At 60.3% G+C, this 13,670-nt stretch overlaps 8 non-coding genes across 8 annotated transcripts; all 8 read right to left on the reverse strand.

The window, feature by feature from the left end:
• Positions 1–24: 24 nt before the first annotated feature.
• Positions 25–96, reverse strand: TRNAP-CGG. The gene has a single exon. It is a non-coding gene; the product is annotated as a tRNA-Pro (tRNA).
• A 936-nt stretch (positions 97–1,032) lies between these two features.
• TRNAP-UGG lies at positions 1,033–1,104 on the reverse strand. The gene has a single exon. It is a non-coding gene; the product is annotated as a tRNA-Pro (tRNA).
• A 1,345-nt stretch (positions 1,105–2,449) lies between these two features.
• TRNAP-CGG lies at positions 2,450–2,521 on the reverse strand. The gene has a single exon. It is a non-coding gene; the product is annotated as a tRNA-Pro (tRNA).
• A 3,356-nt stretch (positions 2,522–5,877) lies between these two features.
• TRNAP-UGG lies at positions 5,878–5,949 on the reverse strand. Its single transcript has one exon. It is a non-coding gene; the product is annotated as a tRNA-Pro (tRNA).
• Positions 5,950–7,294: 1,345 nt separating this feature from the next.
• On the reverse strand, positions 7,295–7,366 carry TRNAP-CGG. The gene has a single exon. It is a non-coding gene; the product is annotated as a tRNA-Pro (tRNA).
• Positions 7,367–9,736: 2,370 nt separating this feature from the next.
• On the reverse strand, positions 9,737–9,808 carry TRNAP-CGG. The gene has a single exon. It is a non-coding gene; the product is annotated as a tRNA-Pro (tRNA).
• Positions 9,809–10,762: 954 nt separating this feature from the next.
• TRNAP-UGG lies at positions 10,763–10,834 on the reverse strand. Its single transcript has one exon. It is a non-coding gene; the product is annotated as a tRNA-Pro (tRNA).
• A 2,349-nt stretch (positions 10,835–13,183) lies between these two features.
• TRNAP-UGG lies at positions 13,184–13,255 on the reverse strand. Its single transcript has one exon. It is a non-coding gene; the product is annotated as a tRNA-Pro (tRNA).
• Between the last annotated feature and the right edge of the window lie 415 nt (positions 13,256–13,670).

Genomic DNA, 13,670 nt, shown 5'->3' on the forward strand with positions numbered 1-13,670 from the left:
GGGCAGGAAACACGGCCTCGGGGAGGGCTTGTCCGGGATTTGAACCCGGGACCTCTCGCACCCGAAGCGAGAATCATACTCCTAGACCAACAAGCCACCTTTGGGTGTGGGGCCTGTCGTATGGCCTCAGAAGGTTAGGCCAAAACCCAAGCCGCCTGTAAATTTTCACCAGTTCTAACTGGTGCTCCTCCAGTGCCACGACGCCCTAGGCAACAGTCTGTGTGTGCTGTTGGTCGCCGGTCGGTAGCATGGAGTGCCTGCGTCTTTGCCTCCCAGGGAGGGATAGGTTGAGCCCTCGCCAGTGAGGAGAAGTGTGGGTAGAAGAAAAGATCCAGAAAGTCCCCCTTTCCGTCTGAGCGGGGTGCTCCTTGTGGAGTCGGGGTCCTGCCCTGAGAGCTGTCCGGCTAGGGTGCGGGCGCCCCCAGGTCTGTGTGCACTTTTGTGTCTGAGGCGTGCGCTGGGTTCTTGTCTTGGGGCTGGGAGCGTGTGCCTGTGCCCAGTGGAGGGCTGGTGTGCGGGGAGCTGTCAAGCTCGTCCTCCTGCGTAGGCCCACAGGTAAGCCTCCCCCCATGGTCGGGGTTTCCATCGGAAAGGCTCCCCAGCGTGGTGTAGAGCTGGACGGTTAAGCCTCCCTGCGTGGCTTGCGGTGGGGCGCATGAAGGCCCGGCGGGCGTCATTTGTGGCGACACGGCGTCAGGAAAGGATTTGGGCCACCAGGTCAACCCCTTTGGGTCCAATGGGCGGAGGATGCCGCTGTCTCCCTGTGCCCCACCTCGAGCCGGTTCCCCGCCAGTGGCTGAGACGGCTGCCCAGCCTCCTGGCCCGCGCCCCCAGTTGCACTTTCGCAACGTGCTCAAGATGTCCCTGCCCACACTGGAGGAGTCGGCCGTCTGCAACCGTTGCTCCGAGGCTCTGCCGGCATCCAGGGCAACCCGGCACTACCTTCGGACGCTAAGGCAGCTGTGGCTCGACAGGCGGTTGGAGCAAAAACACAGGCCGGGTGAATCGCACCATCCGAGAGAGCTCCGCAAAGGGCTTGTCCGGGATTTGAACCCGGGACCTCTTGCTCCCAAAGCAAGAATCATGCTCCTAGACCAACAAGCCACACCCCCAGGTGCTGGACATGCCCTGGCCCCTCAGAGTGAACCAAACAAAACGCTCACTGTGCTGATGAGGTTTCGCTCCCCCGCCAGGACTGGAAGGCGTTACGGTGGCCAGCTAGGCCTATCAACGCCGCCAACGGGCTGCACCTGGAGCAAGAGCCAGGGAGCAGAGATGGAGTGCAAGCGGACTCAGCTGGGCAGGAACGGGCAGGGCCTCTAAAGCCAGGAAGCCGGCAACAGACAGAGGTTGCTGCTGCTGGGAAAGGGCACTCGCTCCCTGGGAGGATTTGCAGCTGGTACACCCGGAGCCAGGAGGAAACCAGGACTTTTAGGAAGCAGTCCAGGAAGGAGCAGCGGTGAGCGGACCCGTGCCGCCACGCGAACCGAATAGAAAGAACAGCAGGAAAAGCACCCCAGGAAAGACTAGCCCCGGCCGCCCCCCACGAATTTACAGGAGAGCAGCAAAGAAACCATGGCAAGGGCTTGTCCGGGATTTCTCGCAGCCTACGCGAGACTCCTATCTCTAGACCAACAAGCCTCTCTTGCCAGGGAGGGGCTCGGCACGCCTCGGAAGTCGGGGAGAAACAACAGGCCGCTGTAGGCCTAAAGTTGAAAAGGACCGCGCCTCTCTTCAGCTTTCCAAGGTCACCTCCACGCTGGCTCTGTCGCACGCCTAGGGCAACAAACCACCTTTACACCCTAACGCCACTCTCACGCCACGGGACTGGGGAGAAAAACGCAGGCAAAAGTTGGGGGAAAAAAGAAAGGGAGAGTGGCAACCAGACCCTTTGGCGAGGGCTTGTCGGGAGTTGACCCGGGGCCTCTCGCACCAAGCCACACTGGGACTGGCAAGAGTCAACAAACCGTTTCTTTGGAGAACAGCCTTTTTTCAGATTTTTGCAACCAAACCAAGCCAAGCTCCACAAGAACAGGCAGAGTTAGCCATAAAATGAAAAAATACCCTGCGTGCCTGACTTCACCTTTCCAAGGTCTCCTCCTCGCTCTCTCACGCCGTAAGTGAGAACCGTTCAGCCGGACCGAGGAACCAAATTCAGACCCTAACGCAGCCCTCACTCTTCGGGACGTTGGGGAGCACTAGGGGAAAAAAGCAGACAAGCCATGAACAAACAAAGAAGCGCGCAATAGTCAGCCGCAAAGGCAGGCTTGGCAAGGGCCTGGATGAAACTGAGACCCGTGATCTCTTGCGCCCAAAAGCAGACTCACGCTCCTTTCCGACTCATCCTTTTGGAACTGTAAGGAAAGCAGCGTTTCCCAGGAGTTTCCAAAAACGGGCCCCGAAAGAGCCTGACGGCGCAAAGGGAGGGCAGGAAACACGGCCTCGGGGAGGGCTTGTCCGGGATTTGAACCCGGGACCTCTCGCACCCGAAGCGAGAATCATACTCCTAGACCAACAAGCCACCTTTGGGTGTGGGGCCTGTCGTATGGCCTCAGAAGGTTAGGCCAAAACCCAAGCCGCCTGTAAATTTTCACCAGTTCTAACTGGTGCTCCTCCAGTGCCACGACGCCCTAGGCAACAGTCTGTGTGTGCTGTTGGTCGCCGGTCGGTAGCATGGAGTGCCTGCGTCTTTGCCTCCCAGGGAGGGATAGGTTGAGCCCTCGCCAGTGAGGAGAAGTGTGGGTAGAAGAAAAGATCCAGAAAGTCCCCCTTTCCGTCTGAGCGGGGTGCTCCCTTGTGGAGTCGGGGGTCCTGCCCCTGAGAGCTGTCCGGCTAGGGTGCGGGCGCCCCCAGGTCTGTGTGCACTTTTGTGTCTGAGGCGTGCGCTGGGTTCTTGTCTTGGGGCTGGGAGCGTGTGCCTGTGCCCAGTGGAGGGCTGGTGTGCGGGGAGCTGTCAAGCTCGTCCTCCTGCGTAGGCCCACAGGTAAGCCTCCCCCCATGGTCGGGGTTTCCATCGGAAAGGCTCCCCAGCGTGGTGTAGAGCTGGACGGTTAAGCCTCCCTGCGTGGCTTGCGGTGGGGCGCATGAAGGCCCGGCGGGCGTCATTTGTGGGGACACGGCGTCAGGAAAGGATTTGGGCCACCAGGTCAACCCCTTTGGGTCCAATGGGCGGAGGATGCCGCTGTCTCCCTGTGCCCCCACCTCGAGCCGGTTCCCCGCCAGTGGCTGAGACGGCTGCCCAGCCTCCTGGCCGCGCCCCAGTTGCCCTTGCGCCACGTGCTCAAGATGGCCCTGCCCACACTGGAGGCGGCCACTCGGGCCGGCCCTCTGCAACCCTAGCTCCCAGGCTCTGCCGGCCACCAGGGCAACCCGGCACTCCCTTCGGACGCTAAGGCAGCTGTGGCTCGACAGACGGTTGGAGCAAAAACACAGGCTGGGTGAATCGCACCATCCGAGAGCTCCGCAAGGGCTTGTCGGGATTTGAACCCGGGACCTCTTGCTCCCAAAGCAAGAATCATGCTCCTAGACCAACAAGCCACACCCCCAGGTGCTGGACATGCCCTGGCCCCTCAGAGTGAACCAAACAAAACGCTCACTGTGCTGATGAGGTTTCGCTCCCCCCGCCAGGACTGGAAGGCGTTACGGTGGCCAGCTAGGCCTATCAACGCCGCCAACGGGCTGCACCTGGAGCAAGAGCCAGGGAGCAGAGATGGAGTGCAAGCGGACTCAGCTGGGCAGGAACGGGCAGGGCCTCTAAAGCCAGGAAGCCGGCAACAGACAGAGGTTGCTGCTGCTGGGAAAGGGCACTCGCTCCTGGGAGGATTTGCAGCTGGTACACCCGGAGCCAGGAGGAAACCAGGACTTTTAGGAAGCAGTCCAGGAAGGAGCAGCGGTGAGCGGACCCGTGCCGCCACGCGAACCGAATAGAAAGAACAGCAGGAAAAGCACCCCCAGGAAAGACTAGCCCCGGCCCGCCCCACGAATTTACAGGAGAGCAGCAAAGAAACCATGGCAAGGGCTTGTCCGGGATTTCGCAGCCTACGCGAGACTCCTATCTCTAGACCAACAAGCCTCTCTTGCCAGGGAGGGCTCGGCACGCCTCGGAAGTCGGGAGAAACAACAGGCCGCTGTAGGCCTAAAGTTGAAAAGGACCGCGCCTCTCTTCAGCTTTCCAAGGTCACCTCCACGCTGGCTCTGTCGCACGCCTAGGGCAACAAACCACCTTTACACCCTAACGCCACTCTCACGCCACGGGACTGGGGAGAAAAACGCAGGCAAAAGTTGGGGAAAAAGAAAGGAGAGTGGCAACCAGACCCTTTGGCGAGGGCTTGTCGGGAGTTGACCCGGGGCCTCTACGCAGCCACACTGGGACTGGCAAGAGTCAACAAACCGTTTCTTTGGAGAACAGCCTTTTTTCAGATTTTTGCAACCAAACCAAGCCAAGCTCCACAAGAACAGGCAGAGTTAGCCCTAAAATGAAAAAATACCCCGCGTGCCTGACTTCACCTTTCCAAGGTCTCCTCCTCGCTCTCTCACGCCGTAAGTGAGAACCGTTCAGCGGACCGAGGAACCAAATTCAGACCCTAACGCAGCCCTCACTCTTCGGGACGTTGGGGAGCAATAGGGGGAAAAAACGAACAAGCCATGAACAAACAAAGAAGCGCGCAATAGTCAGCCGCAAAGGCAGGCTTGGCAAGGGCCTGGATGAAACTGAGACCCGTGATCTCTTGCGCCCAAAAGCAGACTCACGCTCCTTTCCGACTCATCCTTTTGGAACTGTAAGGAAAGCAGCGTTTCCCAGGAGTTTCAAAAGCGGGCCCGAAAGAGCCTGACGGCGCGAAGGAGGGCAGGAAACACGGCCTCGGGAGGGCTTGTCCGGGATTTGAACCGGGACCTCTCGCACCAGGCGAGAATCATACTCCTAGACCAACAAGCCACCTTTGGGTGTGGGGCCTGTCGTATGGCCTCAGAAGGTTAGGCCAAAACCCAAGCCGCCTGTAAATTTTCACCAGTTCTAACTGGTGCTCCTCCAGTGCCACGACGCCCTAGGCAACAGTCTGTGTGTGCTGTTGGTCGCCGGTCGGTAGCATGGAGTGCCTGCGTCTTTGCCTCCCAGGGAGGGATAGGTTGAGCCCTCGCCAGTGAGGAGAAGTGTGGGTAGAAGAAAAGATCCAGAAAGTCCCCCTTTCCGTCTGAGCGGGGTGCTCCCTTGTGGAGTCGGGGGTCCTGCCCCTGAGAGCTGTCCGGCTAGGGTGCGGGCGCCCCCAGGTCTGTGTGCACTTTTGTGTCTGAGGCGTGCGCTGGGTTCTTGTCTTGGGGCTGGGAGCGTGTGCCTGTGCCCAGTGGAGGGCTGGTGTGCGGGGAGCTGTCAAGCTCGTCCTCCTGCGTGAGCCCACAGGTAAGCCTCCCCATGGTCGGGGTTTCCATCGGAAAGGCTCCCCAGCGTGGTGTAGAGCTGGGCGGTTAAGCCTCCCTGCGTGGCTTGCGGTGGGGCGCATGAAGGCCAGCGGGCGTCATTTGTGGGGACACGGCGTCAGGAAAGGATTTGGGCCACCAGGTCAACCCCTTTGGGTCCAATGGGCGGAGGATGCCGCTGTCTCCTGTGCCCCACCTCGAGCAGTTCCCCGCCAGTGGCTGAGGCGGCTGCCCAGCCTCCTGGCCCGCGCCCCAGTTGCCCTTGCGCCACGTGCTCAAGATGGCCCTGCCCACACTGGAGGAGGCGGCCACTCGGGCGGCCCTCTGCAACCCTAGCTCCCAGGCTCTGCCGGCCACCAGGGCAACCCGGCACTCCTTGGACGCTAAGGCAGCTGTGGCTCGACAGGCGGTTGGAGCAAAAACACAGGCCGGGTGAATCGCACCATCCGAGAGCTCCCGCAAGGGCTTGTCCGGGATTTGAACCCGGGACCTCTTGCTCCCAAAGCAAGAATCATGCTCCTAGACCAACAAGCCACACCCCCAGGTGCTGGACATGCCCTGGCCCCTCAGAGTGAACCAAACAAAACGCTCACTGTGCTGATGAGGTTTCGCTCCCCCGCCAGGACTGGAAGGCGTTACGGTGGCCAGCTAGGCCTATCAACGCCGCCAACGGGCTGCACCTGGAGCAAGAGCCAGGGAGCAGAGATGGAGTGCAAGCGGACTCAGCTGGGCAGGAGCAGGCAGGGCCTCTAAAGCCAGGAAGCCGGCAACAGACAGAGGTTGCTGCTGCTGGGAAAGGGCACTCGCTCCTGGGAGGATTTGCAGCTGGTACACCCGGAGCCAGGAGGAAACCAGGACTTTTAGGAAGCAGTCCAGGAAGGAGCAGCGGTGAGCGGACCCGTGCCGCCACGCGAACCGAATAGAAAGAACAGCAGGAAAAGCACCCCCAGGAAAGACTAGCCCCGGCCGCCCCCACGAATTTACAGGAGCAGCAAAGAAACCATGGCAAGGGCTTGTCCGGGATTTCTCGCAGCCTACGCGAGACTCCTATCTCTAGACCAACAAGCCTCTCTTGCCAGGGAGGGGCTCGGCACGCCTCGGAAGTCGGGGAGAAACAACAGGCCGCTGTAGGCCTAAAGTTGAAAAGGACCGCGCCTCTCTTCAGCTTTCCAAGGTCACCTCCACGCTGGCTCTGTCGCACGCCTAGGGCAACAAACCACCTTTACACCCTAACGCCACTCTCACGCCACGGGACTGGGGAGAAAAACGCAGGCAAAAGTTGGGGGAAAAAAGAAAGGGAGAGTGGCAACCAGACCCTTTGGCGAGGGCTTGTCGGGAGTTGACCCGGGGCCTCTCGCACCCGAAGCCACACTGGGACTGGCAAGAGTCAACAAACCGTTTCTTTGGAGAACAGCCTTTTTTCAGATTTTTGCAACCAAACCAAGCCAAGCTCCACAAGAACAGGCAGAGTTAGCCCTAAAATGAAAAAATACCCCGCGTGCCTGACTTCACCTTTCCAAGGTCTCCTCCTCGCTCTCTCACGCCGTAAGTGAGAACCGTTCAGCCGGACCGAGGAACCAAATTCAGACCCTAACGCAGCCCTCACTCTTCGGGACGTTGGGGAGCAATAGGGGGAAAAAACGAACAAGCCATGAACAAACAAAGAAGCGCGCAATAGTCAGCCGCAAAGGCAGGCTTGGCAAGGGCCTGGATGAAACTGAGACCCGTGATCTCTTGCGCCCAAAAGCAGACTCACGCTCCTTTCCGACTCATCCTTTTGGAACTGTAAGGAAAGCAGCGTTTCCCAGGAGTTTCCAAAAAACAGGCCCCGAAAGAGCCTGACGGCACGAAGGAAGGGCAGGAAACACGGCCTCGGGGAGGGCTTGTCCGGGATTTGAACCCGGGACCTCTCGCACCCGAAGCGAGAATCATACTCCTAGACCAACAAGCCACCTTTGGGTGTGGGGCCTGTCGTATGGCCTCAGAAGGTTAGGCCAAAACCCAAGCCGCCTGTAAATTTTCACCAGTTCTAACTGGTGCTCCTCCAGTGCCACGACGCCCTAGGCAACAGTCTGTGTGTGCTGTTGGTCGCCGGTCGGTAGCATGGAGTGCCTGCGTCTTTGCCTCCCAGGGAGGGATAGGTTGAGCCCTCGCCAGTGAGGAGAAGTGTGGGTAGAAGAAAAGATCCAGAAAGTCCCCCTTTCCGTCTGAGCGGGGTGCTCCCTTGTGGAGTCGGGGGTCCTGCCCCTGAGAGCTGTCCGGCTAGGGTGCGGGCGCCCCCAGGTCTGTGTGCACTTTTGTGTCTGAGGCGTGCGCTGGGTTCTTGTCTTGGGGCTGGGAGCGTGTGCCTGTGCCCAGTGGAGGGCTGGTGTGCGGGGAGCTGTCAAGCTCGTCCTCCTGCGTAGGCCCACAGGTAAGCCTCCCCCCATGGTCGGGGTTTCCATCGGAAAGGCTCCCCAGCGTGGTGTAGAGCTGGACGGTTAAGCCTCCCTGCGTGGCTTGCGGTGGGGCGCATGAAGGACCGGTGGGCGTCATTTGTGGGGACACGGCGTCAGGAAAGGATTTGGGCCACCAGGTCAACCCCTTTGGGTCCAATGGGCGGAGGATGCCGCTGTCTCCCTGTGCCCCCACCTCGAGCCGGTTCCCCCGCCAGTGGCTGAGACGGCTGCCCAGCCTCCTGGCCGCGCCCCAGTTGCCCTTGCGCCACGTGCTCAAGATGGCCCTGCCCACACTGGAGGAGGCGGCCACTCGGGCCGGCCCTCTGCAACCCTAGCTCCCAGGCTCTGCCGGCCACCAGGGCAACCCGGCACTCCTTGGACGCTAAGGCAGCTGTGGCTCGACAGGCGGTTGGAGCAAAAACACAGGCCTGGGTGAATCGCACCATCCGAGAGAGCTCCGCAAAGGGCTTGTCCGGGATTTGAACCGGGACCTCTTGCTCCCAAAGCAAGAATCATGCTCCTAGACCAACAAGCCACACCCCCAGGTGCTGGACATGCCCTGGCCCCTCAGAGTGAACCAAACAAAACGCTCACTGTGCTGATGAGGTTTCGCTCCCCCGCCAGGACTGGAAGGCGTTACGGTGGCCAGCTAGGCCTATCAACGCCGCCAACGGGCTGCACCTGGAGCAAGAGCCAGGGAGCAGAGATGGAGTGCAAGCGGACTCAGCTGGGCAGGAACGGGCAGGGCCTCTAAAGCCAGGAAGCCGGCAACAGACAGAGGTTGCTGCTGCTGGGAAGGGCACTCGCTCCCTGGGAGGATTTGCAGCTGGTACACCCGGAGCCAGGAGGGAAACCAGGACTTTTAGGAAGCAGTCCAGGGAAGGAGCAGCGGTGAGCGGACCCGTGCCGCCACGCGAACCGAATAGAAAGAACAGCAGGAAAAGCACCCCCAGGGAAAGACTAGCTCCCGGCCCGCCCCGCACGAATTTACAGAAGAGCAGCAAAGAAACCATGGCAAGGGCTTGTCCGGGATTTCTCGCAGCCTACGCGAGACTCCTATCTCTAGACCAACAAGCCTCTCTTGCCAGGGAGGGGCTCGGCACGTCTCGGAAGTCGGGGAGAAACAACAGGCCGCTGTAGGCCTAAAGTTGAAAAGGACCGCGCCTCTCTTCAGCTTTCCAAGGTCACCTCCACGCTGGCTCTGTCGCACGCCTAGGGCAACAAACCACCTTTACACCCTAACGCCACTCTCACGCCACGGGACTGGGGAGAAAACGCAGGCAAAAGTTGGGGGAAAAAGAAAGGGAGAGTGGCAACCAGACCCTTTGGCGAGGGCTTGTCCGGGAGTTGACCCCGGGGTCTCTCGCACCCGAAGCCACACTGGGACTGGCAAGAGTCAACAAACCGTTTCTTTGGAGAACAGCCTTTTTTCAGATTTTTGCAACCAAACCAAGCCAAGCTCCACAAGAACAGGCAGAGTTAGCCCTAAAATGAAAAAATACCGCGTGCCTGACTTCACCTTTCCAAGGTCTCCTCCTCGCTCTCTCACGCCGTAAGTGAGAACCGTTCAGCCGGACCGAGGAACCAAATTCAGACCCTAACGCAGCCCTCACTCTTCGGGACGTTGGGGAGCAATAGGGGGAAAAAACGAACAAGCCATGAACAAACAAAGAAGCGCAATAGTCAGCCGCAAAGGCAGGCTTGGCAAGGGCCTGGATGAAACTGAGACCCGTGATCTCTTGCGCCCAAAAGCAGACTCACGCTCCTTTCCGACTCATCCTTTTGGAACTGTAAGGAAAGCAGCGTTTCCCAGGAGTTTCCAAAAACGGGCCCTGAAAGAGCCTGGACGGCGCAAAGGAGGGCAGGAAACACGGCCTCGGGGAGGGCTTGTCCGGGATTTGAACCCGGGACCTCTCGCACCCGAAGCGAGAATCATACTCCTAGACCAACAAGCCACCTTTGGGTGTGGGGCCTGTCGTATGGCCTCAGAAGGTTAGGCCAAAACCCAAGCCGCCTGTAAATTTTCACCAGTTCTAACTGGTGCTCCTCCAGTGCCCCGACGCCGGAGGCAACAGTCTGTGTGTGCTGTTGGTCGCCGGTCGGTAGCATGGAGTGCCTGCGTCTTTGCCTCCCAGGGAGGGATAGGTTGAGCCCTCGCCAGTGAGGAGAAGTGTGGGTAGAAGAAAAGATCCAGAAAGTCCCCCTTTCCGTCTGAGCGGGGTGCTCCCTTGTGGAGTCGGGGGTCCTGCCCCTGAGAGCTGTCCGGCTAGGGTGCGGGCGCCCCCAGGTCTGTGTGCACTTCTGTGTCTGAGGCGTGCGCTGGGTTCTTGTCTTGGGGCTGGGAGCGTGTGCCTGTGCCCAGTGGAGGGCTGGTGTGCGGGGAGCTGTCAAGCTCGTCCTCCTGCGTAGGCCCACAGGTAAGCCTCCCCCCATGGTCGGGGTTTCCATCGGAAAGGCTCCCCAGCGTGGTGTAGAGCTGGACGGTTAAGCCTCCCTGCGTGGCTTGCGGTGGGGTGCATGAAGGCCCGGCGGGCGTCATTTGTGGGGACACGGCGTCAGGAAAGGATTTGGGCCACCAGGTCAACCCCTTTGGGTCCAATGGGCGGAGGATGCCGCTGTCTCCCTGTGCCCCCACCTCGAGCCGGTTCCCCCGCCAGTGGCTGAGACGGCTGCCCAGCCTCCTGGCCCGCGCCCCCAGTTGCCCTTGCGCCACGTGCTCAAGATGGCCCTGCCCACACTGGAGGAGGCGGCCACTCGGGCCGGCCCTCTGCAACCCTAGCTCCCAGGCTCTGCCGGCCACCAGGGCAACCCGGCACTCCCTTCGGACGCTAAGGCAGCTGTGGCTCGACAGACGGTTGGAGCAAAAACACAGGCCGGGTGAATCGCACCATCCGAGAGAGCTCCCGCAAGGGCTTGTCCGGGATTTGAACCCGGGACCTCTTGCTCCCAAAGCAAGAATCATGCTCCTAGACCAACAAGCCACACCCCCAGGTGCTGGACATGCCCTGGCCCCTCAGAGTGAACCAAACAAAACGCTCACTGTGCTGATGAGGTTTCGCTCCCCCGCCAGGACTGGAAGGCGTTACGGTGGCCAGCTAGGCCTATCAACGCCGCCAACGGGCTGCACCTGGAGCAAGAGCCAGGGAGCAGAGATGGAGTGCAAGCGGACTCAGCTGGGCAGGAACGGGCAGGGCCTCTAAAGCCAGGAAGCCGGCAACAGACAGAGGTTGCTGCTGCTGGGAAAGGGCACTCGCTCCCTGGGAGGATTTGCAGCTGGTACACCCGGAGCCAGGAGGAAACCAGGACTTTAGGAAGCAGTCCAGGGAAGGAGCAGCGGTGAGCGGACCCGTGCCGCCACGCGAACCGAATAGAAAGAACAGCAGGAAAAGCACCCCAGGGAAAGACTAGCCCCGGCCCGCCCCACGAATTTACAGGAGAGCAGCAAAGAAACCATGGCAAGGGCTTGTCCGGGATTTCGCAGCCTACGCGAGACTCCTATCTCTAGACCAACAAGCCTCTCTTGCCAGGAGGGGCTCGGCACGCCTCGGAAGTCTGGGAGAAACAACAGGCCGCTGTAGGCCTAAAGTTGAAAAGGACCGCGCCTCTCTTCAGCTTTCCAAGGTCACCTCCACGCTGGCTCTGTCGCACGCCTAGGGCAACAAACCACCTTTACACCCTAACGCCACTCTCACGCCACGGGACTGGGGAGAAAACGCAGGCAAAAGTTGGGGAAAAAGAAAGGGAGAGTGGCAACCAGACCCTTTGGCGAGGGCTTGTCCGGGAGTTGACCCCGGGCCTCTCGCACCAAGCCACACTGGGACTGGCAAGAGTCAACAAACCGTTTCTTTGGAGAACAGCCTTTTTTCAGATTTTTGCAACCAAACCAAGCCAAGCTCCACAAGAACAGGCAGAGTTAGCCCTAAAATGAAAAAATACCCCGCGTGCCTGACTTCACCTTTCCAAGGTCTCCTCCTCGCTCTCTCACGCCGTAAGTGAGAACCGTTCAGCCGGACCGAGGAACCAAATTCAGACCCTAACGCAGCCCTCACTCTTCGGGACGTTGGGGAGCAATAGGGGGAAACGAACAAGCCATGAACAAACAAAGAAGCGCGCAATAGTCAGCCGCAAAGGCAGGCTTGGCAAGGGCCTGGATGAAACTGAGACCCGTGATCTCTTGCGCCCAAAAGCAGACTCACGCTCCTTTCCGACTCATCCTTTTGGAACTGTAAGGAAAGCAGCGTTTCCCAGGAGTTTCCAAAAACGGGCCCCGAAAGAGCCTGACGGGCGCAAAGGGAGGGCAGGAAACACGGCCTCGGGAGGGCTTGTCCGGGATTTGAACCGGGACCTCTCGCACCCGAAGCGAGAATCATACTCCTAGACCAACAAGCCACCTTTGGGTGTGGGGCCTGTCGTATGGCCTCAGAAGGTTAGGCCAAAACCCAAGCCGCCTGTAAATTTTCACCAGTTCTAACTGGTGCTCCTCCAGTGCCACGACGCCCTAGGCAACAGTCTGTGTGTGCTGTTGGTCGCCGATCGGTAGCATGGAGTGCCTGCGTCTTTGCCTCCCAGGGAGGGATAGGTTGAGCCCTCGCCAGTGAGGAGAAGTGTGGGTAGAAGAAAAGATCCAGAAAGTCCCCTTTCCGTCTGAGCGGGTGCTCCTTGTGGAGTCGGGGTCCTGCCCTGAGAGCTGTCCGGCTAGAGTGCGGGCGCCCCAGGTCTGTGTGCACTTCTGTGTCTGAGGCGTGCGCTGGGTTCTTGTCTTGGGGCTGGGAGCGTGTGCCTGTGCCCAGTGGAGGGCTGGTGTGCGGGGAGCTGTCAAGCTCGTCCTCCTGCGTAGGCCCACAGGTAAGCCTCCCCCCATGGTCGGGGTTTCCATCGGAAAGGCTCCCCAGCGTGGTGTAGAGCTGGACGGTTAAGCCTCCCTGCGTGGCTTGCGGTGGGGCGCATGAAGGCCCGGCGGGCGTCATTTGTGGGGACACGGCGTCAGGAAAGGATTTGGGCCACCAGGTCAACCCCTTTGGGTCCAATGGGCGGAGGATGCCGCTGTCTCCATGTGCCCCACCTCGAGCCGGTTCCCCGCCAGTGGCTGAGACGGCTGCCCAGCCTCCCTGGCCCGCGCCCCAGTTGCCCTTGCGCCACGTGCTCAAGATGGCCCTGCCCACACTGGAGGAGGCGGCCACTGGCCGGCCCTCTGCAACCCTAGCTCCCAGGCTCTGCCGCCACCAGGGCAACCCGGCACTCCTTGGACGCTAAGGCAGCTGTGGCTCGACAGGCGGTTGGAGCAAAAACACAGGCCGGGTGAATCGCACCATCCGAGAGAGCTCCCGCAAGGGCTTGTCCGGGATTTGAACCCGGGACCTCTTGCTCCCAAAGCAAGAATCATGCTCCTAGACCAACAAGCCACACCCCCAGGTGCTGGACATGCCCTGGCCCCTCAGAGTGAACCAAACAAAACGCTCACTGTGCTGATGAGGTTTCGCTCCCCCGCCAGGACTGGAAGGCGTTACGGTGGCCAGCTAGGCCTATCAACGCCGCCAACGGGCTGCACCTGGAGCAAGAGCCAGGGAGCAGAGATGGAGTGCAAGCGGACTCAGCTGGGCAGGAACGGGCAGGGCCTCTAAAGCCAGGAAGCCGGCAACAGACAGAGGTTGCTGCTGCTGGGAAAGGGCACTCGCTCCCTGGGAGGATTTGCAGCTGGTACACCCGGAGCCAGGAGGAAACCAGGACTTTTAGGAAGCAGTCCAGGGAAGGAGCAGCGGTGAGCGGACCCGTGCCGCCACGCGAACCGAATAGAAAGAACAGCAGGAAAAGCACCCC

This window comes from Mauremys reevesii, linkage group 6 (assembly GCF_016161935.1).
Source record: "Mauremys reevesii isolate NIE-2019 linkage group 6, ASM1616193v1, whole genome shotgun sequence".
Lineage (NCBI taxonomy): Eukaryota > Metazoa > Chordata > Testudines > Geoemydidae > Mauremys > Mauremys reevesii.